At 37.4% G+C, this 26,967-nt stretch overlaps 1 protein-coding gene across 9 annotated transcripts in view; it reads left to right on the forward strand.

The window, feature by feature from the left end:
• The window catches only part of SORBS2 (sorbin and SH3 domain containing 2), a 347,266-nt gene that overhangs the window by 163,532 nt on the left and 156,767 nt on the right, over window positions 1-26,967 (forward strand). For 5 of the 9 annotated variants that reach the window (XM_032413609.1, XM_032413608.1, XM_032413615.1 and 2 more), the window contains exon 2: window positions 5,393-5,533. The exons of 1 other annotated variant lie outside the window; for it this stretch is intronic. The gene's annotated coding sequence lies outside the window, so the exon portion shown is untranslated. The remainder of the gene's footprint in view (window positions 1-5,392; window positions 5,534-26,967) is intronic. 3 more of the 9 variants (XM_032413610.1, XM_032413616.1, XM_032413622.1) reach the window with 1 other exon arrangement.

The raw sequence follows: 26,967 nt of genomic DNA on the forward strand, positions 1-26,967 counted from the left end.
TGCTAGTGTTTCAGGCCGCCTTGCTGCCTCTCCCTAAGCACTAAAATATTTGACTAAGAGAATGATACATTGTTCTCCTGGAGTATTAGACAATGCTACTCAACTGACATGCGCCACAGAAGCCTTCAGACATTTATAGTGCAACTTACTTTTCAAAGGACTTCAGGGGAAAAAATGTAACCTAGAAAACAATATTCATGGGAAAACTACATTCACTTCCTTCCTACTGAGATCCTTGCAAATAATAGGAAGTGACGAGGAATCAATTGAGAATTCTGAGTTCTCTTGGGAAAAAAAAAATTTAAACAACTCTCAAAGAAGCTTTCAAAATACATGTATTCAAGAAATCACTCACATAAAATCCCTGGAAATCATTGTGATATCAAAAAATTTACTAAACTTGACCATATTTGGAAACCTGCAATTATTTTACTATATTTTAGCTGTTAAACCAACAATAGCGTTTACAGTGTGCCAGACTTTTCTACCTTCTTTTCAGACAACTCTTTTAATCCTCACAGCAACCCAGTGAGGTCCTGTGACAGAGGAGGAAACTGAGGCACAGGGAGGTGAAGTAACAGGCCCAGGGTCACAGAAAAGTGGTAGGACCAGGATTCAAACCCAGACACACAGACTCCAGACTCTATTCTTAAGCATTATTACATATACACATTTTTAAGGTCTTCTGAAAACAACCAAATAATAAATTGAGAAGGGACGCTACAAATGGTCTCTCCATACAGAATTAGGAGTTTTAAAGATTACCAATGTGGGCCCACATTCTCCTTTACGGTGAGGATTTTATTTTTCTGAAGATCTCTGGAGCACACAATGCTCTGGTACCACCTGAAAAAGCGAGCAATGGTTTGGCAAACTGGGGAGATCATTCCAAATAAGGTGCTCACTTCTTTAAAGGTGGAACGGAGGTGTGCTGGAGATCTCTCTGCTCCAGAACACCAATCTGCCTCATGGTTCTAACATTAGAGAGTTCCATGACTTACCAAGATCCTCTCTTGAGATACATCCTCCAGGACAGTTTGGTCTGTGTCAACTATGTCTTAGCATAGATTGTTCTTAGTTTGACCACTGCTTAGCTGAGAACAGTCTCAACTTGTATTGCACACAACGGGAGGAGAGAAAGAAATGTACAACTCAACTGACTTTCCACACTTCTGTCCATTTTTTTCCCTCCTCATCTCTGAAAGGTTATTCCAGATGGAGCCTCTGAAACCAACCAATCCTGTCCTCATAGAGAGTTTATGAAACTCTGTTAACACGGCTGCTAGTCCCACTCATGACTTACACCACATTTTTTCTAAGTTGGTCCTCATCCTATTTTTTGAGCCTGCATCTCTGCTCAGCCAACACTTGGCCTAGTGTTCTAGTTCCTCGGAGACCAAGGCTGTGTCTGCTCGGCTTTATCCAGTCTTCCCTGCAAGTCCAAACCTGGGGCAGCTGGGGATTTGGGTCAGACTTGCAGAAGGCAGGGATGCTCCTGCCAGGGTCTGCCTGCTGGCTGCTACACTCACCCACTCCATCCTTGTGTGGTCTCCACCAGCTCCCTTCTGTTCAAGTCTTGTTCTCCTAGCACCTGACAGTACCAAACATCTGCCCCTCACCGCCCCTCCAGAGCTTGTCTGGTTTCTGGGTCCTGGCAATTCTGCATCTGCTCTGAGGGCCCCACTGCCCACCAAGCTCTCAGTGCTTGCTCTTACATTAGAATCACCTGGGTGGGGGGGCTTTTTAGATACATTAGATTTCAACCAGATTAGTGAAAGCAAACTCTCTAGAGGTGGGTCCAGTGTACTGGTATTTTTAAAAATTTTCCAGATAAGCCTCATATGTACCCAGGAATGAGAGTCACCACTCTATATTAGTTTCTCTCAAATTTCAATGTGCATACATATAACCTGGGGATGTTGTTAAAATATACTTGTTGGTTCAATAGGGATGGGTGAGGCCTGAAATTTCACATTTCCTACAAGATCCCGAGTAATGACTTTGATGTTGGTCCGTGGACCACTCTTTAAATAGCAAGGCTCAAGACCAGTGGTTCTCCAAGTATGGTTAAGAATCACTTGCAGACTGGGGCGCCTGGGTGGCTCTGTCAGTTAGGTGTCTGCCTTTGGCTCAGGTCATGGTCCCAGGGTCCTGGGATCGAGTCCTGCATGGGGCTTCCTGCTCAGCGGAGAGTCTGCTTCTCCCTCTGCCTCTGCCCCAAACCCCCGCCCATGTTAGCTCTCTCTCTCTCTCTCTCTTCCTCGCCCTCAAGCAAGATGGCAGCGCACAACAGAAATATAATGCAAGCCGCACATTTAATTTAAAAATTTCTAGTTGTGGGCGCCTGGGTGGCTCAGTTGGTTAAGCGACTGCCTTCGGCTCAGGTCATGATCCTGGAGTCCCGGGATCGAGTCCCGCATCGGGCTCCTTGCTCTGCAGGGAGTCTGCTCCTCCCTCTGACCCTCCCCCCTCTCATGTGCTCTCTCTCTCAAATAAATAAATAAAATCTTTAAAAAAAAAAAAAAAAAAAAGCTCTAAAAATTTCTAGTTGTCACATTTTAAAAAATAAAATTAAACAGGTAAAATTAATTTTAACAAAACAGCTTATTTAATCTAGTATGTCTGAAATATTATTTCAATATATAATCAATATAAAAATTAATATGATAGTTTACATTGTTGGGGTTTTTTTTTGACATCTCAGTTCTGACTAGCCGCATGTTAAGTGTTCAATAGCCCATGTATCCACCATATTGGACAGCCAAGTAGACTTACAACAGTGATAATAGCATTAATTATTATTGAGTACTTGCTATGCTCAAGCATTACTTGGTTAAGCATTTTATGTACATTATTATATAAGCCCTCCTGCAAGCCTGTGGATTGGTATTGCTTTAGCCCCACCTTATACAGGGGAGGGCTTATGCCAAAGTCCCATTTGGTGTTTCCCCAATACAGGAAGCCCACACCAATATAAGCATTACCCAATTACTTTAAATCATTTTATTTGTAAAAACAAAAATGAAAGAAGAAATATAAATAAAATCATTAACATTAGTACTACTGGTATAGTTGCTAAGACATCAGTCACTTATAAAAGTCATAGTAGTTCGGTGAGTAGAAAAGTCCAAATGTGCTATCCTCTCATTTTTAAAAATATGCCTGAAGTCCAACTTGCACTCTTCTGTGACATCCAGTCTGTTGAAAGGTGCCACCTGGGAGGCTGTTTGGACAGTTGGGGTCGCTGGGGAATGGCGGGACCTTGATGAGTCATGTGGCGAGACAGGGTTGGTGCTGAATGGAAGCAGCTAGCAGGGTCAGAACCTGTCCATTCAAGTGCAGACCATGACATAAAATGACTCTAATAATAGTTAAGTGTGAGGCAGTGAGCTTCTCTTAGTGTTGGTGCAGAAAGCAGGCAGTTTGGAATTTAAAGGTAATGGTTGACTTAGTAGTCTTCGTTTTATTAACTTCGATAGTTTCTCGAGAACGGCCGATTTTTACATGTATTTTTCTTTTCATTATAAACTACTATAAGGAGGAAAAAGTAAAAACTATTAAAAAGAATTTCTATCTGAGGCTAGAATTTGCCAGAATTACCATCTATCATTTTGACCAAGTAAAGTAAGTATCCTCTTTTTAAATGGGCAGGTATTTAAGACACAGTAAAATGTGACCATTTAAAATAAATGAACAGAAAAATCCACAATTCAATAGAGATCTTTTAAAACTCTGCTATCCATTTTTAAAATAAGGTTAATCTTATTTTAAAATTTTGATTAGATAGTTCAAACTTAAGTTATACTTCTTTTTTTAATTTAAATTTAAGATTTAAGTAACTAAATTTTAATTTAATTTGGTTTTAATCTAAGTGTAGGCTACCTGAAGGATTTCACTATTTTATCACACTTGAAATAGCAGTCATGTAACCATTTTTCTTTACAGATCATACATAATCCTCAGTATTTTCTATAGTCAGTTTCAGTGTCTTTCTTTAATTGCAAAGAAACAATTGGATCTGATCTGAGCTTCTAGTAACCAACCTTCATAACATTCATTATAAAATACATCCAGGTGGCTTTCACACTGGACTAAGGATCAGAGAATTTTCTTCCACCTCCTCTTAGCTCCCAGCAGTACTTTCTTACTGCCTAAGCCTTCTCTATGTTTCGGGAGTAGGGAGATGAAAGAGTTCAGGGATTTCATCTACATGGATTAAAGGCTTTTAATACTTAATATGTTTCCTCGGGTAGGAAGTAACAAATTTCCTTCTAAGGGGTGTTGTAAAAGGCAGAGTAAAACCCACAGAAGCCAGAAGTTGGTCTGATGACCACCCATCGTGTCTTCCTTCAGTCATAGTAGAAAGAAATCCCGATCTCCAGTTGCTACGACTTGAAGAGTCTCCTCCTGTGAAAAACAAGCTATCAAAGATTATGACAAATTCTCTTTATTCTTTATTCTTGCTGCCTCTTGGTGCTGTAAACCTTCTGAGGCAAGGACACTGTTTATTTTGCCCACTCTTGTATCATCAGAATGTGTTGAGTAGAGGAGGCTCAGATGTACTTGCCACTTAAGTTGCTGAATGAATGAATAAATGAATGAATGCACAGAACGTCCAGATCTTACTTTATAATTCTAGAAACAAAGTGAAAGCTCAAAGTCTGCTGGCCATTGTTGGTGACCCAATCTGAATTACTTCTTTGGAGGCAGAAGCAGGGGATCTGTGTCTGTCTGCATCATGTCACTGAATGGTCCCCAGTCTCTGCCAACAGATAAGAAATGTCAACAGCTTAACCCAGTAGCTTTCAAAAATAGCATAGTTGATGAAACTGGAAATTTAGGTGCGTGCTAGAAATAAACCATTTGTCTTCAGTCTTAAGAAGGATAGGGTGAGAACAGATATTCCTCAGAGAGATCTAAAATATTTTTTTAAGACCCATCCAGGTGAGTAAATGTCAGAAGAAACATCTTCCCTCTCAATAAAGCATAAATAGGACATCTTATTTTCAACAACTCAGGTAAGTCATTCTGAAAACTTGAGGATTACGGCAAGGCACCGTGTTTCTTTAAGATTGCAGTCAAGATTTTTTGTTGTCGTTTTTCAAGAGCGGTGGCAGTTTTCCCCAAAATTTAAATGAGTAGTTGTACCGGTGAACCAAGTTGTTGTGGGTTTCCTGGTGCATGCGCCCTCCCCCCCCCCCACCACGTGGGGCAAGGGGGAGGGAGGTGGCGACTCAGACATGGCTTTTTCATCCCTTTACAGACAACTCCGGCTGCTGTGAATGCTGAAAATAGCTCAAATGCTCTCAGAACAGTAGCACCACCCAGCAGCTGGGATTCTTTCCCTCTCTTATTTGCCTTCTCTCTTGCCTTTTTTTTTTTTTTCCTTCAGACACTTGGATTGGATTTAATCTTAAACCTCTGGAGTTCAAGACCTTTTAAAAAGGGCTAAATAAACAATCTCTACATGTAAAAGGCCACTGACTCCTACTTCCTCTGTTTAGAGCAACTGTTGAACGCCAGCTGCCTGTAGGTAAGATTTTTATTCTGGAATTATTTAAATGGTTTATGATATGTTTATGACTAATGTCTTTTAAATAACTCATTTATAGTGAAGCTAAGCGGGGGCTGCAAACGATTTCCAGGTAAATACGGTGTTCTGGAATACAGAAGTGGCATCTGTGCATTTTTGTGGCTGTACTTTTAAACTTTGCTCCAAGCTCTCTGTCATGTTGACCCACGATACACACTCCCTGTGACTGAGCCACATCGGAACTCTAATTAACCTGAGTGCCAACAGTGAGGGGGGCTTCCAGGCATCATAATTTTGTTGTTTAGACTGTTTTACTTATTTTTAACTTTCTCAAGGCACCAAAAGAAAGAAAAAAAAAGGAAAAAGTTACAACCACCTGAGCAAAGAAAATGTTAGTACTTGGTCTTTAAGGACAATGAGACAGCTCTACTTTATTTTGTTCTTTCGTCCCTGGTTTATTGATTGCTAGTGTGGAATTCGAACAGTTTTTTTTTTATTTGTTTCATTTTTTTTTTTTTTTGTATGTTCCTAGGACAATTCAGGTGACTGTTTTGAAAATGCCTTACCTAGCCGCAGGTCTTTTGCTAGCAGGTTTCCATAACGTTGACAGTACAATATTTTGGTGAGGTTTCTGTCTCTCTCCTCTCCCCCTCCTTATGCTCACTTTTGCAAAGTACTTTGATCTGTGGACTTTAACTTCAAACACAGCATTTACTTTGATTGTGGGTACTTACTATGTTCAGTAAAAATCTTTTTTTTGTTGTTGTTTGCTTAATGCTTTTATACCATTTCCTTTAAATAATCTATTGGGCTTTGGTTTTTCCCCGCTGATGATGTCTTAGGTTAACCCCCAACTCAAAGAAAAAGACTTTTTTATGGCAGGGTCTCTCACCACATAGACTTTACGACAGCTCTCTGCTGCAGATCTGTGAACACAGCAAAGGCTGGTGCATACAACCCGAGTCTATCAACCTCTCCCTTGACTACCCTCTTGCCTCAGAAGTACAGTGTGCCTCAGGCCCTAATGCTGCTTTTTTCACAGGGACACTGAAATCCTTGGAATTTAAAGATTCTTGTCTCCAAAGAAGTTTATTGGTATCTCAGACCACATGTCAAAAGAAAACATGCATTTTAAACACACTGTGATTGTCTGGATAACTTTAAAAAAAAAAATTAAAAGAAGAAAAATTAAAAGGAAAGAAAGGAAAGAAAATTTTTAAAAAGGAAAACTGGGTTGGGGGGGAGACAAAAAAAAAAAAAAGCAAAAAACCTTTTGCTGCCAAAAGTCTGTTATGCTGGTGAAACTTCGGCTGAATGAGGGATAAGAAATTTTTATAAACAAGTATATTTCCTAAAATAGGCGAAGTGGAGCCCTTTCTTGCCATTCAAACATTGTTTTAAATGTTCCCTTTACTTTGAAGAAAACTCGTGTGTTGATTACACTGGTTTGTTATTTTCCAAGTCCTCTGCTAGAGACAGAGGTTGGCGCACTGCCCCTGCTAGTTGGGTTGCAGGTTAGGAGTAGAATGAGCCTAATCCTGTCAGGAGACCTTTTCAGTCCTGGCCAAGGACTGCGGCTCCTTACAGCCGGCCCAGACTGCACCCTGCACCTTGCGAAGAAGGAAGGAACCAAGTGGCCGCAGGACAGAGTTTCCAGAGGGGCGGGGCTGGGCGAATGCTAGGGGAGAGGTGGCTTCCCATGAGGCAAAGATATAACATAATCTCTAGGATTTGAATGTAGTCAGAAAACCTAGAGATGTTCAGTCATCCTACTTTTTTTATTTCCAAAAGTTGGACGTTTAATTGCTACCTCTTCCCTTTCAAATCTGCATTAATAATCACATTTCTGTGTACAGTCAACATTTTAAATCCTCTGGTTATTCTGACCAGGTGCTTCACTGCTTCCTGGAGCCTTTGGAGGTCTAGAATTTTCTCCCCCTTAAAAGTAGGAAGCCTCAGGGCGCCTGGGTGGCTCAGTCGTTAAGCGTCTGCCTTCAGCTCAGGTCATGGTCTCAGGGTCCTGGGATCGAGCCCCGCATCGGGCTCCCTGCTCATCTGGGAGCCTGCTTCTCCCTCTCCCACTCCCCCTGCTTGTGTTCCCTCTCTCGCTGTCTCTCTCTCTCTGTCAAATAAATAAATAAAATCTTTAAAAAAAAAAGTAGGAAGCCTTGATTTGGCATAGCTGAATGCAATTGTATTGCCAAAGGCAATACAAGTTTAGTTGGAAGATCCAGCAGCACCAAGATGAAATGGGTTTGGAAGATGATAGCCACTCCATTCTCCGGCAAGTCATCTTTTCCTGTTTTGTCATTGTTGTGGGGTTTGTTTGTTTCCCTTCACCCCTTACTTTTGCTCTGAAATTTTGGATTGTTTGAATGTGAAGCTCAAGGTGAGACCCGCCAAAGACCGAGTTTCACACAGGTTCCACATGAAAGAAGTATTCTACTCAGCCTTGCTCGAAACTTGGCCCACATTTTACCAGAAGTTTCATGAATGTCAGTGAGTCTGGATTTGAAACATAATCCAAAACCTGGTGACTTCTGGCGACTTTGAGGCTTTATTGTATAAGTAGTGAATCTGTCAAACAAGGACATCCCTTATTTTCATATCTTCTACTGCAATTTCATGTGTACACACTTTTTTTCCCAATAAATTCTCATTTGTTCTATGATATTTTAAGGCAGGTTTAATCCTAATATGAATTTTTATAGCTGTAGTATTTAAACATCGGCAAATGTAAGTCTGCATTTTAAATTCCAACACAGTCTGAACCGCCGTGGTGTGAACATGTTGGTATAATTCAGCTGAAGGAAGGAAGTCCCAGGAGAGTCATGGAATGCCTTTCTTTGCTCAAATATACCTCTGTGCTCGTGAGGAACAAACAGTAACATTTTGTCCAGGTCTATCCGTTTGACAGTATGCCTTTTGTTCCCCTCTCCAAAGATGGTGTCAAATATATTGGTGGGAAAATAATAAACTTCCAGATTTTTTTTTTTTTTTGCCTGCTCAACTGATACACTCCCAGGGAACATTGTAAGCATTGAAAAGTTCAGTACTATTACTTGTAATGTAACGTATACTGAGAATAAAAGAGTACTCGGCAGAGACAATTTCCTTCAGAAAAGCTGGGTGACCTAGAGCTGATGTGTGTATTAACAGTCAGATGGTGCAGGGTTGTGAAGGGCTGTGTCTGTGTGTGTGTGTGTGTGCATGTGCCCACTGAGTGGGGAAAATGGGGAGTAGAGAGGAAGAGGGGATTTGTGAGCGAGCTTTGTTCAGTAAATCTGTCACACCTGAAACAAAAAAATAATCAAGCCCAGGATCTGAAAACATTCCTTTCTTTTGTTGGTCATATAAATATGTATTGGTCGAACACTGAATTTGGGAGAAGGAGGCATATTATTTTTCTCATTAAAGACACCAAGGATTACATTCTGATCATTAGGATTCCAGAAATGGTAAACAATCCCTAATAAAAATATGACCAATTAGGAGACCTACATAGTTGTGGATGAAATTGCATGAGCCAGTCTCAGAAAGAACTTCATGCTACTATGACCATTACAGATGCTAATCCACCCAGAGAACTAAGATTTGACATCTTTCTATCAGCTGGAGGATTTCTGAACTCATTTGAAGGATTTTCATAAAAATAAATTTGTGACCTCACTAAAGATTTAGTTTGACTAAATTTAGTGAGGTTTACGGTTATTCATTATAAAATTAAATTGCCATCAAATTTCATTTTGAAAATTTCATAATCTTATTCTTAATACCAAAGAGCATTTTATTAAAGATACAGTTTGCATTTTTAACAGGTGATGCACAAAATGACTGTAATTGATCCCACACTGAATAAGGCATTTAAAAAGCTGACAATAACAGAAACTTGGGGGTCTTGTATGTAGAAGCTGCAGATTAACACTGACTTCACCATTCATAATGTATCATATCTGATTTTGGTTTTTTGTTTTGTTTTGTTTTGTTTTTTAAAGATTTTATTTATTTATTTGAGGGAGAGAATGAGAGAGAGCACATGAGAGGGAAGAGGGTCAGAGGGAGAAGCAGACTCCCCGCAGAGTAGGGAGCCCGATGCGGGACTCGATCCAGGGACTCCAGGATCATGACCCGAGCCGAAGGCAGTCGCCCAACAAACTGAGCCACCCAGGCACCCTCATATCTGATTTTGTTATCCCAAAACTAATACATCAGAGCGGAGGAGAGAAAGAAGCACAAATGAAGGTGTAGAGAAAATGAGAGAAAACAATTCAGGACCATCCTACCAGGGGGGTTCTCCCTAAACACATCATGGTACAAAGAGTTTGATATTTTGAAAACTATCGTCCATAATAAAATAGAATAAGGGAAAGGGTAAAAATACCAGGCTGAAAATAAACATCAAATTTATGCATATGCAAATGTTTCTTTAAATCATGAAAAGACCTTTCAAGAGCCACCTGGGTGGCTCAGTCGGTTAAGCATCTGCCTTTGACTCAGGTCATGATCCCAGGGTCCTGGGATCAAGCCTGCTTCTCTTCTCCCTCTCCCTCTGCCTGCAGTTCCCCCTGCTTGCGCTCTCTTCTGTCAAACAAATAAAATCTTAAAAAAAAAACACAATGACTTCACTAGTTATTTAAGAACACAAAAATCAGTCATTTAAAAATCTTCTCTTGTGCTTTACTGTCAGAAAAATGGAGTCCATATAGCACTTACCCATTCTTTAAGAATATATTATTATAACCCATATTTATAGTATTACATTAGTTTTCTTAAAAAAAATTAGTGTCAGTGATAGATATCAATAATAGATGATGACACAATAGGGTCCCCGCCCAGATAGGCTGAAGAAGGTTATTGACCTGAAGCAGATAACACAGTCATTTCCAGGAAGGTCATCATTCTCTACCTAAGTTTTTACTTGTTATTTGGATACTATAATTGGTTGTGAAATAGAAGTAGTACTTTAAATAATGCTTTAATAATTATAATACCGAAACACCATGATGATCTTAAGGCCTCTTACTTATCCAAGATGGACTATCAAAAATATGGGGGCATTTCTTGTAGGTTTAAATGCAGAGACTGCTGTTAGGGGATAGTCAGGTCTCCTTAATATCACTATCATCCTGGGCTTTATCCTGGGGAATCATGGAGTAGGAGACCCCAGTGACCCTCTAAATCACTCCTGTACCCATTAGGAAGCCCACTTGGGCCACTGGCTAGTGTCAGGATGGATATGGGAGGAGGAGACTCCCCTTTCCTCTGTACTTGGGCAGAAGGCCTTTCTGAGTCTCTTGGTTCAACTATTCTTTTTTTTCTTTTCTCATGGTTCTTCTCTGTTAGTTCCCCTTCTCTTTTTCCAGGAGAAACAAAGGTTTTCCCTGCAAATTTTGCCATTCTTGAGTCGTTGGAGGAGGAAAAAGTCCAACGGAGTTAGCTCTGGGGGCTGTGAGATTCATACCCATTACAAGGCTAGCCCATGGCCCCCTGAGTTTATTTGCATGGGTGCCACAGGTAGACCTGTGTTTAGTAACTGTTGAATAATTCATAGTAGGATAAAAATAAAGTAGATAGGAAGGAAGCCTTTCAGGTCAAAGCAAAATATCCATTTTTTTAACCAAACTTTTTATTTTACAATTTTAACTTTACAGAAAAATTGTGAAGATGGGACTAGAGTTCCCATATACCCCACACCAAGATTCTCCTATTATTAACATGTGACATTAATATGGTAACTTTGTTACAATTAGTGGACAATATTGATACATTATTAACTAAAGTCCATCCTTTATTCTTACTTCCTTAGTTTATACCTCATGTCCTTCTTCTGTTTCAGGATCCTATCCAGAATGCTGTATTACATTTAGTCATCATGTTTTCTTAGATTCCTCTTGGCTGTGATAGTTTATTACCCTTCCCTTGTTTTAGATGACCTTGATAGTTTTCAGGAGCACTGGTCAGGTATATTGTAGAACATCTTTCTATTGGAATGTGTCCGATGTTTTTCTAATGATTAAATAGGAATGTGTTTTGGGGAGGAAGACCACAAAGGTAAGGTGCCATTCTCATCACGTCATGTCAAGGGCACATACTATCAACATGAGCTATCACTCTTAATGGCCTTGATCACCTGGCTGATGGAGTGTCTGTCAGGTTTCTCCACTGTAACGTTACTCTTTCTCCTCCTTTCCTTACTGTAGTCTCCCAGAGGCAGTAACTTCGTGCAGCTCACACTTAACGAGTAGGGAGTCACACTCCTCTTCCTGATGGAGTATCTACATAAATTATTTGAATTATTGAATTCTGCATGGCAGATTGTCTATTCTCCCCAGCTTATTTAAATTCAATCATTGGTATCAATATGAACACAGGGATATGTATTTTATACTTTGCATTATAATCCAATACTACTTAAGTAAAGTAAGTATGGCCCCAGCAGTTCTTTCGCGAGGCTGTTATGGCCTTTTTTTTTTTCTAAGATTTTATTTATTTATTTGAGAGAGAGAGAGTATAAGCAGGGGAAGCTGCAGAAGGAGAGGGAGAAGCAAGCTCCCAGCTAAGCGAGGACCCCGAGACAGGGTTCAATCCCAGGACCTAAGATCATCACCTGAGCCGAACGCAGACATAGTCCCATCGTTGTGAGGATTTTTTCCCTGGTACTACAAGATGCTTCAGCCTCATTGTATATATTTCCTGTCCCAGTCCTAGAATCAGCCATTTCTTCAAGGAGCCCTAGTTCCTTTAATAAAGAACGATATTAGAAACCAAGGCCAGAGCATCTGTTTTAACTTTTGAATGTGACCTTACCAGCCACTTGCTTTTTCACTTGAAGAAAATTTTTTTTGTTTATGGATTTTTTCAGTCGGTAACTGGTAATAACTTGATATGTATGTAAGGATAGCCTTTCTTGATTTTTCAGACTAACAGGACACATGCTGCCCTTGCATACTCACCTTTCTGTGATTCTGAAACAAATTTAATCCAATATGATCAAATTTGTTCTTTATTGTTAGTTTTGATGGGAGATTGAAATCTTAAATGTGGTCTTCAAGTCTTAAATGCACTATTTAAAGGTAGAAATTGGTTGTTCCTTCCTTAAATAGATGTAAGAACATCTTACATTATTTAAAATATGATCAAGATTATTAAACGAACATGGAACTCTGTGTTCGAGGAACCGTGCCACGTGCAGCTTCATAATCTCATAGAAGACTCAGACAACACAGACAGTCAACATGCATCAGAAGATGCGCAGTGCAGGGGCGCCTGGGTGGCTCAGTTGGTTGAGCATCTGCCTTTGGCTCAGGTCATGATCCCAGGGTCCTGGGATTGAGCCCCATGTCCGGCTTCCTGCTCAGCGGGGAGCCTGCTTCTCCCTGCCCCCCCCCCCCCCCCCCCCCCCCGATTGAGCTCTCTCTTGCTATCACGCTCGCTCTCTCTCAAATAAATAAATAAAATAAAATTTAAAAAGATGGGCAATGCAGAGGTCCACAGTGCCATGGGAGCACAGAGTTAGGACTGAGAATCAGGCTTCAATAATACTAGAAAATCAGAGAGGTTTTCACAGAGAGAAGAGCTGTATTTAAATCGAGTCTTCGGTTCACATAAGAGGGCATTCAGATGGAAGAAGGTGATTGTGAATAAAGACTCAGAGGAGAGAAAACTCAGTAGACAGAGTATATCCAGAAATTTGGTATCGCAAAAACAGGCCTGACAGGAGACCCCTGGAAAGGTATATTGGGTTGGCGTTCATTTGTTGAGAAGGAAATTTTCACAGTTAGGTCCATATGTTAGTACGACTGCTGTCCAGTGTTCAGGATGATTAGGGAGATGAAGCACAGCACAGACCCTATTAAGCAGATATAACTGATAAGGGGGCAAAGTAGATATAAGAAAAGGAGACTAGCTGCTACAGAGCATGAGCCATCAGGATAGTTCCCTACCACTGTCTTCAACTAGACTTTGCCCTAGAAACTGAAAGTCTACCTACAAAATGGTTGCACCTGTAATTTTATTTAATATTCAGTATTATCAGAGATAATAGGTTGTATGTTTATTGTTTCACCAAATGCATATGTATTTCATATTCAATACTTACTTTGATTTCCTTGATTGTCTATTTTAATCTACAGTGGTATTACTATTAGTATGGGGTTGGTCATGCAGGCATTATGTTCCCCAATGTACACATGAGGACACTGACACCCAGATAAGGTGCTATATCATCCACTTTATGTCCCAGCAAATAGCAAATGGTGGATTGGCTTTCATGTCAAGATTTTTCAAAGTGTGCCATTCTACCCAGTTATAAAATACAAACATAAAAAATAGGTTAGAAATAATGGCCAAAGAATAATAAGAAAATGATTAGTCCATGGGGTGCCTGGGTGGCTCAGTCGGTTAAGCATCCGGCTGTTGATTTTGGCTCAGGTCATGATCTCAGGGTCGTGAGATCAAGCCCAGCATCAGGCTCTATGCTGGATGTGGAACCCACTTGAGATTCTCTCTCTCTCTCTCCCTCTGCCCCTCGCCCCACCCCCCGCTCCTGTGAGCTCTCTCTCTCTAAAAAAAGGAAAAGAAAATGATTCGTCCAAGCAATGAAAGAGATATTTCTGAATTCTAACAAGTTTTGACTTTCTATGCTTCACGGGGAAAAAAAAAAAAAAACATAAGCAAAAGAAGGATGAAGATTACAGAGAAAGACATGACTGTTCCAATGGTATAATGAACCATAGGTTATGACTAGGCTGATAGAAACAAGACACAGGTAGCAAAAAAAAATAAGGTTTAGAAACTTGACACAGTTTAAGAAAAATAATGTACTCTCTTATAAAAGGTCGATTCAGTATTAGAAAGGATAGAATAGAATTATTAGTCTCTTGTTCTAAATCTAAATTTGGGCCTGAAAAAAGAAACTGAGTTTAGTTTAATGGAAAAACACATGTACAGCATGTGTTTTTAAAGCATTGTATTTTGGGTACTTTGACTTGTTGCATATCCTGGTCCAAGTACAACTTTGAATTGGTTTAATTCTGGTGGAGCCATTGCTGTTGACACGCATTCAGCTCAGTGGTACTTCTCTTGCTCAATTTTGCAAACCTAAGAAATTTGGTTGGTTTTGAATTTAACTCCAAATAGTATTCAGAAGTTCTGTGTTTGTTTGAAGTGACCATGTAAATATTTTTAAACTATGCAGCATTCAACTTTTAGAGCAAATTCTTACTATTAAAAACAACCCAAGAATGTTGAAAAAGTTACATATGGGTACATTTTAAGTGAATTTAATGAACATACAGCCAAATACAGTTAAGAAATGTACTTTTGAGGGGCGGCCTGAGTGGTCCAGTCAGTTAAGCATCTGCCTTCGACTCAGGTCATGATCCTGGGGCCCTGGGAGGGAGCCCTGCATCAGGCTCCCTGCTCAGGGGGAGTCTGCTTCTCCCTCTTCCTCTGCCTCTCCCCTTGCTTGTTCTCTCTCTTTCTCTCTCTCTCTCTCTCTCACTGAAATAAATAAATAAAAAAAAATCTTTTAAAAATGTACTTTTGATCTAAAATCAAAAATACTTTCTAGTCTACCTCTATTGTTTTACTATCAAAGTATTCACTCTTTAAAAAAATTATTATTATACTGAGACTAAAGACCGTGGTTCAGAATGGAAAATTATCCAAAACCCAATATGGCTACCTAAATGTGCAGTTAGATTAGAAACCCCACGCTGTGGTACCAGCAGAACCACGGGGTAGAAGGTATGGCCTGGCATCAGACTGACCTTCATGTGCAATCTGTGAACAGACCAGAACAGTGAGCCTACGCTGAAAGATTTGGCAGGGGAGTGTTGGAGATACATGAAGAAGTTTTGTGCTAATTCAAGAAGGGTGTTAAATGTCACACTAAGAGATCCAGGCCTCATTCTCAAGTAGGAAGTGGTCATTGTCCTTAACTATACAGGACAATAAAATGCTAACTTTTGGGAGAAGTAAATAGCTTCCAGAGTATCACCTCTTAGTGACTGAGTTTAAATAAGAAATCAAATTGTTCACTATAAAACTCATTTTATAACTTAGAGTATAAATTGTTTTATATTTCTGTTTATTTAACTAATATAAAATTTTAAGTAAACTATGAATTATTTTAAAATTTGAAATATACATTATTTACATATAACATGTTAGTTTTTTATAACAATGTAGACAATTGTGTATAAATTGTTTACTATAAAAATCAATAGTTTACCATTACTAGTTCTAACATGAAGTTAAATCATTGAAATCTTCTTTTTGTATCAAATATAATTATTTTCATTCAAGGCAGAATAAAACCAAAGCTAGACATAAACAAGTTCCTAAACTTGATATTGATAACACAGAAGACTGGGGCTTATGATAAACTTCTCAAAAATAAGTAGAAAAATAAAAAACTGAGTAAAAAAGTAAATTCAGTAGGAATTAGATGATTTTTTATGGAAAGAATAATGAAAAGCTGTCTTTTATTAAAAAAATAATTTTTAAGATGACTACTGGTCTTCAATACAAAATACATTTTATGTTAGCTTGTGTTTGAGCAACTTCACTTTAGAAATTAATGAACGTATTTCATGTTCCAAAATTAACTTAGAGTTGGCACTCAGGCTTTGTCTCACATGGAGAGAACCATCACTTACTAACCACAGCTTGTATAAAAACTTGTTAAAACTTGTCTAGAAACAAAGTGATAATTTTTATGCTAAGGTGAGAAAACGTGATTGCAGTGAGATTTTTATCTTCCTTACAAGCTTTATCTATTTTAGATAATGAAATTAAACAAAAAGCATTGAGAGTTAAAAGTCATTTGTTTCCACATCAGAATTTTCTATACTCACACATATCCTCGCTCTAATCAATATTCTGAATGACTAAATAAGAGCATATGTGTAAGAACACTTGGCAGAAGACCATTTTGTATTTTTCAGTGAACATCATAGCTTGGTAAATTTAACACTTGACTGTGCTTATTAATTTAAGAAGAATGGTCTACATATAAATCAGAAAGGAAGGAAATTGGGAGTTTACTAGTAAAACCGAATACTGTTTTCAGTGACCACAGATAACTACCTCTCGTTCCTTAGGCAATTTCATATTCATTGAATGAGATATTGTCATAAAGATCTTTTTACAGTGTCTCAGTCACTTATTTCTGAGAGACTACTTTTCCTAGCGTATGTGAAGCACCTTACACTCTGACTATGGACCAACCTCAATGCAGGAAAATTCGATAGCACTTTCAAGATAAAAATTCACAACCAGACATAGGGAGGAATTGCTTTAACCTTTAAAAAAAAAAAAAAAAAGCATCAGTCAAAAACCTGTATCATAAAAGTGCACAGAAATATATGGACTGAAAAATGTGAAATTCAGATACCAGAGGCAGGGAGGATGTTTCAATCAGAGAGATGTACACCAGGCTTCATCTGAATTCAAATGTCTTCTGTTTTAAGATGAATGGTGGGTACATGGATGTTTGTTATATTATTCTCCATATCCTTTGCTTGAATAAAGACCTTCATCAAAAAGTCTTTTCCCTCTATCTCACGTGCCTTAAGTTTAAGATATAGTCTATAAACAGAATAGATTTTTAAATATATTTCTCAGCTGCTAATATTGAGAGACAATATTAATTTTTTACTTAAAGCAGCCCGGATTTTCTGAAAATTTACAAAGGTAAAACAATACAACAGATGGTATCATGTTTGGCCTATATTTCTACATTTTTTGCATAAAGCCCAAAACTTCTATCAATGGTGAATTAGAAAAGAAAATGAATTTAGTTCTTTAGCAGACAAGTATCTGTTGTAAACCTACATTCAAGATCATTTTTCATAGTGTATTATTCCACAAGACCTAGTTATATACAATTCTTAGAACCTACTAAACATGATATTTACTCTTTAAACCATTAACTAATTTGTCATGCTTTACAAGAATTTGTAATGGGGTTTGGAGCTAGTAGTGAATAGGTATATTTTATCTTACCTTTTTTTAAATTTCTTTAATTTTTTTAAAAAGATTTTATTTATTTATTTGAGAGAGTGAGCAAGCAAGAGAGAGCACAAGTAGGGGGAGGAGCAGAAGGAGGGAGAGGGAGAAGCAGACTCCGTGCTGAGCAGGGAGTCTGACACGGGACTCGATCCTGGGGCTCCATCCCAGGACTCTGGGACCATGACCTGAGCTGAAGGCAGATGCTTAACCAACTGAGCCACCCAGGTGCCCCCTTATCTTACCTTTTTAACATTGGCTTTGGTATAATAGATTGAGAAGAAAGGATTACTGTTTTAAGATGCTCTATGCGATAAATGTATGAGAAGTGACTTTATAATATTTAGGTAATCCTCTCAGTTGCTCGAGGACCAAAGATACAATTAGATATGCATCAGTTCCCAGTGAACGTGATACTGTGCAAAGCGAGTACTGCCTATATTTAATATGAAGATTTTACTCTGTAACTTAATATATTTCTTGAAATTTAACTTACTTTAAAAATTTACATACATACAACTCTTCCTTAATTTTTACACTTAACACTTCTTGGACATCAGAGGGGAATAAAAATCTAATGATTTTTCATTACCATTTGGTAAGAATCAGTATTTAATTTTGGGAATTTTTATTCTGATTTTTTTCTCTTTGTTTTATATAGAGTCATTCCAACATGCTAAAATGGAAAAGTTGGCAGACATCACTATCTTTTTAAGAGTTTTGACAAATGATAGATAATACTGAATAATTTTTTCTGGATTTTTTTTTTTTTTTTTGGTTTTTACAAGTAATTTTACATGTAGTCTGAAAATTCAGTACAAGCCAAAAAAGTTCATTATTTTAAGTCATAAAATTCAAAGAAAAGATATTTTGTTTCTAGGTAAATTCCATTAAAGTATATAAAATATTTAAATGATTAACAATAAACACATTGAGAAAAATAGTGACGTTCTAATAACACAAAGAGTAACTTTGAATTCCCTCATGTCATTGTTACTAAAGCTAAGAAACCTATTATTACATTACTAATACAGAGTAATGTATGGGAACAAAGATGAGAAAAGGACTTTCAGATTACTACCATTAGACAGTGCTGCTTCTCTGACCTTCATGAGAATCCATCCTTTCTTTGTGTGCTGTGACACTGGAGTATTTTTCTTCAATCTCTCTGATGACGCCCCAATTCTGCTTACACATGTCTCTTTCTTTGCCTGGCTTGAAAGATATTCCCTTGGGTTCTGTCCCTCTTGTCCAATCTCCCCCTGATTTCACCTGTTTCCTCCTTCATAATAATCCCCAAATCTATATCTCTACCCCTGATCTCTCTCACGAGTTCCAGACTCACATTTCCAAGTCACTGGTAAACATTTCCTATGAACATCTGCAGGGCCCCTCAAACTCAGTACTTCTAAAACTCATCATCTTCCAGCTCCCAACATGCTCTTCTTCCCCAGGGCTATATTTTAATAACTGTGTCACCCAGTTACTCAGGCTTGGAATCTTAAGCAAGCATTCACATTTTTCTTCATACCAATTTAAGTCACTATTCATTGAGTCTACCTACACACACATCTCCCTTGAAGCTAGAGTTATTTTGCCAAAATAAACAAACTTTGCATGTGGATTTCCCATCTACCAAACTCCCCTCTCATATAGTAAATACATCGCCTTTGCTTTATCTTCAGGCTTTAAGCACCAAGAAAGATGGCCATGTCAACCAATGGAAGTAAATTCTGTGCATGGTGTTTAGGTATCAATAGTCCTGCGTTTTCCCAGATAAAACACAGAGCTGGCAACTAACTTTTCCAAACTCATTAGTAAGAAAAGGGTGTGGCTTACTGTGCCAACATGGAACAGAGATCCAATGTCAGTCCTATTACTTATCTCAAAAAACCCTTGTCCTCAAGATTCTCCTTCCAACAGAGTAATGACAGTGTTCACAAATCACCTGTTTTGTTGTCACCTATTATGTACTGATATGATGGTTGTAGGCAAATGCTAAATAATAAACGTCTTGTTAAAAAAATTGGAATATAATCACAACGCAAAGTTTTAAACCAAAAACTCCACATGATTCATGTGGTAGTAAATGAAGTCTTAAAGAAATAAATTATTTTAAATAGAGATTTAAATCAAACAAAATGTGTGTATCTTCAAAACTAAATAGTAAAATAAATAAGTGCCTGAAGCAATATAAAAAGATGGTATGACAATATTTCATTCAATAAATATGAAATTGATTACATATTAAAATTCATCATCTGTGGTCACTTAAAACACTATTTGGTTTTACTACTAAACTCCTAATTTCCTTCCTTTCTGATGCATTTGTTAGATCATTCTTTTTAAATACAGCCAAGTGTTAAATGTATGAAGCTAAAATGTTCAGTAAAAATACAAAAACAAGAGATGGAATCATATGCAGGGAAAGGTCCTATTCATTGAATTATTATGATAATTAAAGTAACTTCATTTGAATAGCATGATATAAAGGATAAAATCTGAAATGTCAATCTTCTGGATCATCTAATATTTATGACATCATTTGTCTTTATGGCATTTAATCAATAACCATTTGTTGAGCGTCTACTTGGTACTCTGTCCACAGCGCAGTGGGAGACAGTTGTTGGAAGGTAATTACCACAGCCACATGATTGAAATTGTAAAGAGAACTATGAAAGAAAAATGCAGGAGGCTGGGAGCAGAGTCTACAATTTTGAGAACCAAGAATCAATGACAAAAAGACTTCTAGATTTGGAACTTAGTGAAATAATTGGGAAGATGAATTACTTGGGGTAGGAATCAGAAGAGCTGTTGCATTATTCCTATTTTGTGAGCAGCTGAGAATAAAGTATAAAGAGATTATGGGCATGACCCCTCCAAAAACAGATATATCAGGACCACCATGAACATCTACTCTCTAAATACAAGTCTATTTGTGTGATGGCCTTTGTCTTTTGGAGAAAACATCATGAGAATGATAGCTTGCTGTTCTACTGTATATAAATTCTCCATGGATTATAGAGATAATGTTGTATTTGCTCCTATTTAAATATTGAAGGAGTATGATTTCTGAAATGACCTATGAAAGATGAATGTGACTTTGGAGAAAAACTTATTTCAGCTTTGAGTAAGGATTTTCAAGATAAACATCCAAGAAAAAGTCTAACAGAGGAATATTGAAACAAAATTTCTAAATGAATAAAGACCTTACTGATTGCAGCTATGAATTCGAGTACTTTCACATGTGTTCAGGTGTTTGCTTTGAGGCATATGAGTTAAAAGTGAGAAAGAAAACGTTTAAAGTTTTCTTTCTCACTTTTAACTACATTTCAAAGAAATACATAATTTCAACGTAAAGGATATATTTCTTCCATAGATGAACACAAGTGTGTGTGGGGGGTGGGGTGGGATTAAATCTTGTGGTTGGTGTTATATCTGTTCATCTTTATTATGTGACTGAAATAGCAATCATTTGAAATAAAATATTTTCTGGTTTAATAGTATGGTAACAAATTATTCACAGTAGGATTGATTACAATTTTTTCTTCTGCTCCTCATACTTAATCATATTTTTGAAATCAGCAACAAACTGTTTTAAGGATGTCAGTGCTTTTCTAAACAAAAATATCTGCATGCAATGTGGGAAATGTGGTTTTTAATGCATTACACATTTTAATTTTTCTGGATATGCTCAGGAACTCATATTTTTAAAAGGCAGCTGAGTACTCTTAACGGTATTTCTCTTCTGGGGATCTGTATTGCTCTAGAAAATGCTGTTGAAATGGCAAAGTGGATGTCTGTATAGATATGTTTTATTAATTTTTCAGATTATTCCTTCCTCATGTTTGGCTAAACCATGGACAGTAACAAAATGTAGTAAAAAAGAGTCATAAAAGATGAGTCACCTTTAATTCAATAAATATTAAACAATAATTAAACAATTAAACCATTGTTCCTGAAATAAGAGGTGAACCCAAGACCTGGGAAATCTGGGCGTGAATACAGAATGGAAATATGTCAAATAAAGTGTAAATCAAAATGGCTGTTGGAGTCCCCTAAACTGTGATGTCCTTGAGTATACACCATTTCAATGAGCCATCTTGCAGTGGAAAATAGAAATTTGCCACATAGGAATATCAAAGTGCTGTGGCGTAGCATATTTTATAGAAGTTGAATATTTAACTTTAGTTGATTGCTAAAATTAACTTAGAAAACTGATTACAAATATAGGATTTTGCAAGATGTGATCAACTTTGAAATAATAGTAACAAAGGGTAAGCAATTAATGGAATCATAACTATGGAATCTTATAGATTTATTTTATTGATGTACTATCTGAAGTAACACCATCTATCTTTCGATATTTATCATTGGAAAACTCCTTATGGCATTCATCCAAAGTACAGCTAAATCTTATCAAATTATTCCATTTTCCATATTCTTTAACAATTCATCTATTTCAGAAGTTTCTTAGGTCTTCTCTACTTTAATCCTGCACTGTTACGAGATTTTGTGAATTGTTGTAACTATGTTCTCTCTACCCACTGTCATTAAATATGTATCTCGTCATAGTCGTGTGGCTCAACCCTTAGAAAAAGATATCCCTCTTCCCCCATCCAATGCATGCACACACACACACACACACACACACACACACACACACACATCTTAATCTGTTTCTAGATAGATCAAATGGAGCTCCTTATCCTCATCTATGAAAAGAGTACAACAGAACCTAATGATGTGTGGTATGGTGATAATTACTGAGAAAAAAAAGCAATCAACTCTTTGAGATTGTTAGTTGAAAGGTGCCTTCCTTATATGAAGCAGAAATAGTTGTCACTCTTCAAATCTGAAAGCAAGAAACTTATCTCTCGCTCAGGATTTTGGCGTACCACAGGACATGCTTCATTCCTAAACTTAGAACAACACTGACCTCTCCATCACCGTAGAGCTAGCATGGTCATTCACTTGGCAGATGCTGTCTGAACACCTTGAAGAGAAAAGCACTGTTCTGGGTGGTTGGGACTTATCAGTGAACCCTGACTGGTAAAACACTGGTAAAAATTGCTGCTCCCAAAAAACTAAGATTCCCCTGGGAAGAAACAAATAATAGAAGATAAAGAGGATAAGAAATTATATAGCAGGTAAGATAGTAAAAATGCTTTTAACATAGAGCAAAGTAAAGAGGATCTGGAGAACGTGCTGAGGACTGTGCAGGCAGCCATATGCATACGGCTCTCTGGGGGACGTGTGTTCTAGGCAGAAGGGACTGTCCCTGCAAATGCCTAAGGCAGCTACTGCACCCTTGTTTGAGGCATAGCGAGGAAACCAGCAGAGGAGGGGAGATTAATGGAGATGAGCTCAGAGAGGCACTTTATAAAAGGATCATTCACAGGTTGCTTGCAGTAGAGTGGTATAATTCTGAAAGTCCTTTCCATGAAAAACTGAAGTGTTTCTTTTTGTCGATTTAAACTTACACATTATTTATACCTCATATAACCAGTGGTCATATATTCCAAAGCCCCTAGACCACTTGAATCCATAAGCACTAGAGTTTAATGAAATATTTATATTCAAGTCTATAAACCTAACACTATGACTCTGAGTGCTTCCAGCAGATGATTCTGACTGCTGAGTATGTACATGGACCATGGTGACATTATAAAAAAAAAAAGGATTTATATATGGATTATTTCATTGAACTATATAAAATGGGTATTGATAAATGTATTTACTAAAGAAAACACTGAAGTGTAACACAAGCAAAATTATTCTGATTTATTGGCAATTTGTGAATTATTATTTAGGGCCTGAGAGTTTCTGCACCACTCTTCTTATTCATTGTGTGAACAGTTGCATGCTTTGATCTCAGTAACACTATGAACAATAGTCTCTACACAACCCAAGATATGTCAAATATAGAAATCTCTATTCTGGTCACCAATCTCTATGTTAATAATCTATAGCAGTTTCCATTTACTACTTTCAGTCACATCAGTGGGCCAACCCAATTTGTATAAGCTATCGCTTAAAGATCACTCCCATAATAAAAGTAAAATAAAAGAGCTACCATTATGGCATCATTTTTAAACACCTAAGCCTGATCTTTACCATCCAGTTGTACAGATCTAACTGGAGGGAAGGCAGATGTTTTAAGGACTTGAAATAGCTGGACTAACTTGCCTCTGTGATATATTATACAATACGGAGCAATTCTATGCCAAATGGATTTCCCTCCGCTAGACTGCTGTGGCTTTATGTCTTGATTATATTACCTTGAAGGAGTTAATACACTGGATCAAATTCCTAGGACTGAGAATAACTGTTAAAATAGAATTGTGGTGTTGGTATAAAGCAAGTGACATTAAAGATAAATGCTATTATCAGACTTTGAGATTATTTTATAAAGGCATTAATTTCTGAAGTCTCTTGAATATGACGTTAATGAAGAAAAAGAAACATTAACAAAAATCTCTAAGTGCTGTAAGGTACAATTAAAGACCAAAATTTGATATGAGGTATAGGTGTGTGTTTTCCTACCCAGAAATCAAATTTGAAGGACAGTAAGGGCATTTTGTCCTGCCTTGCCTTCGTCATATACATGAATTTCCCATCTCATTTCTGAAGCTAATCATGAAATGGCAACATAATCAGATGCTTCTTTTTATAAAGTCATGTTTCCTGAAGGGGCTTAGCACACACTCAATATCTTATGTCATAATAGAAGCCACTGAAGTCCAGAGAAGTGAACTAAACTTGACAATATCTTAAGGTTTTCTAGTAGAAAATCAGGCCCCCTGAACAATAAGCTTCCTGGTTTTTCCATGTAGTTCAATGAGGAAACCATCCCAAAACTAGAGAAATGAAAACCCTCTTCAGGATCCAGCCCTGGGTGTTAACCTATATTACCTATAAGTGCATGTAGCAAATAAATGTTTGTAAGCTGACCATGTATAGTTAAAGCTATGCAGAGTTCAGGCCATACTCAACAATGAGTAAACCTTGATCTTGGGATGCTTCAAATACGTATTTTTTAATTTTGAAGACTGATTGATATGGGCTTTTTTTGGAGAATAAGCTACCTAGAACCAGGATCCTAGAACAAAAGAGTAAACTTCAGGGAATATTCTCTTTATCGGAAATCAACTGCCTAGGTTTTTGGAAAACATGATTAAAAATCCATCTAAAGTAAACAGAAAAATTATACTATACTATATAATTGTACTGGACTGGGGAAATTTTTAATTTGATTTACAGTCATCTTTAAATCTTACAGAGATACATGTTCAAATGTGAGTCATGATTTTTGATAGCATAAACAAATTAACAATCATGAGCTGGACTGAGAAGAGCTTCTGTTGCATATCTTCTATTTGATATTCTTGCAACATCCTCTCTTCAAGAAGCTGTAAGTAAGGAGTCCAGCTGATTTTACTTCTACCAACCACTTGTCTAAATCGTATGCGCATGATTAAAATTCCTGGATGTCTTCATTTGTTTTACATTAAGCTGCCTTGATTTTATGGTTGCTTTAAAACATAACATTTGTAAAAAATCTGGGACTTTAATTTTTCTGTTGTTTTTTGTTTTACATTTTATCAGTGTATTATCAGATACACTGATATTTACTTCAGATCTGTTTTCTAACATTCAAAGTTAAATTTGTTCTTTTAATCAGTGTGACTGGGTAGGAGATCAGAATAAGTGATATGAACAAACAAAAGATTTTTACTTCAAATGAGATATGAGAAATGAGAAGCCATTGCCTTCTTTATATATAATTAGAAGGAAAGGTCTTGAAAGAATGAATATGATTGTTTTTAGTCCAAAATGATATTGATGGTGTGTTCTACCATGATGTTTATTGAATGGTAAGAAGGGCAAAATGAGACCTTTAGCTCCTGTGATCTGAGTTAATGGATGCTCTAGCCCCTGCTTGATAGTCAAATCTGGGTTTTTTAACTTGTTGCTATTTCCAAGCTCTATGACTATTTTTGTTGTTCTGTCTCCTTTGCTAATTGTCTGCCAGTAAAAATGTGGCTAGCATAATTCAGGATCTGATGTTTATACCAAATTTCAAGTTGTGTGTTTTATAACTAAGAACCTGTCTTACATGTCAGAGTCCTCACATCTGTGATATTTCTGGTGCCTATTATTTTCTTGTGACTTTCCCTTCAAATGCTTTAAAGGAGCATAATTCAGATACAGTGTAAGGATAGTGGACTCTGTAGTCTCATTCCAGGTGGCAGTGACTTTTCCCTGTTAAGACAAATATACAGGTGATACTAATCAATCTTTCCCACAAACTAGATGTGATTGCTATGGGAAGCAAAACTGTCGATCACAAAGGGAAAGGAACACGATCGCTTGGAAGACCGAGGGCGTGGTCTAACCATGATGACTGACTAGGCCTGTTCCCAAATTACTGCTTGGAACAGAAGCCTTCCCCCCACCCCAGTTCTCACCCCCGCGCTCCATTGACCTACACTGGTATACAATTTCCTTGTGTTGCACCCATTAGAATTTGAAGGTTGTTATAGACATTGGCCAACTTTACACAGTTGGTAAAACTACAGAGCTACATGATTCTAATGCGTAATATGTCAGTGTATCTTAATAGGTTGTGTAATTATATATGAGGATACATTTCTCAAGGGTAAATTTTTTAAAAGATAGGTGAATAATTTCAGAAACGCAAATCCAATGGCGCCATGATTTTAAAACAATAGGAAATCATGATAGAATTTAACTTTTTTTACTTCATTTGAAAGTATTTATGTTACATATCTGTCTTATGGACAATGCTGACTAAATACTTCTGCCTCCTAAGAGGATACAGTTTATACTGTTGAAAGTAAAGAAGGGACACCTGGCTGGCTCAGTTGCTTAAGTGCCCAACTCTTGATTGTGGCTCAGGTCATGATCTCAGGGTTGTGAGATCGAGCCCCATATTGGGCTCTGCACTGGGTGCGGAGCCTGGTTTAGATTCTCTCTTGTTCCCTCCCCTCCATGCTCTCTCTCTCTCTCTCTCTCTCTCTGGGAAAAAAGTAAAGAATGCACAAGACGTTAACTTTTTTTTTAATTCTGCCAAATGAAATGGTTATCCTTTTTACTTTATCTGAGAAGAGTATTTTTATAAATAATCTTTAAAAACAGACTTGAATCTGTCAAGTTCCAAATCAGTACGCCAAATAAAATTTGTCAGATTAAGTTTTTAGAAATTACGTTTTACCTTGAACTCCTTAATGAATTAAAATAAACAAATGAAATTTAAGATTTTCTTATTACAAAGTACATCATATTGAATCCGTATGCATTTTATAATTCTCCTGATGATTTGTCTGTGTGTGTTTATACTATAACCTGTCTCTTAAAAGACTTCCAGAAAATTCTTTATCATCAAATAATTTAGAGAA

The sequence above is a fragment of the Phoca vitulina genome, unplaced genomic scaffold, assembly GCF_004348235.1.
Source record: "Phoca vitulina isolate PV1807 unplaced genomic scaffold, GSC_HSeal_1.0 scaffold15, whole genome shotgun sequence".
NCBI lineage: Eukaryota > Metazoa > Chordata > Mammalia > Carnivora > Phocidae > Phoca > Phoca vitulina.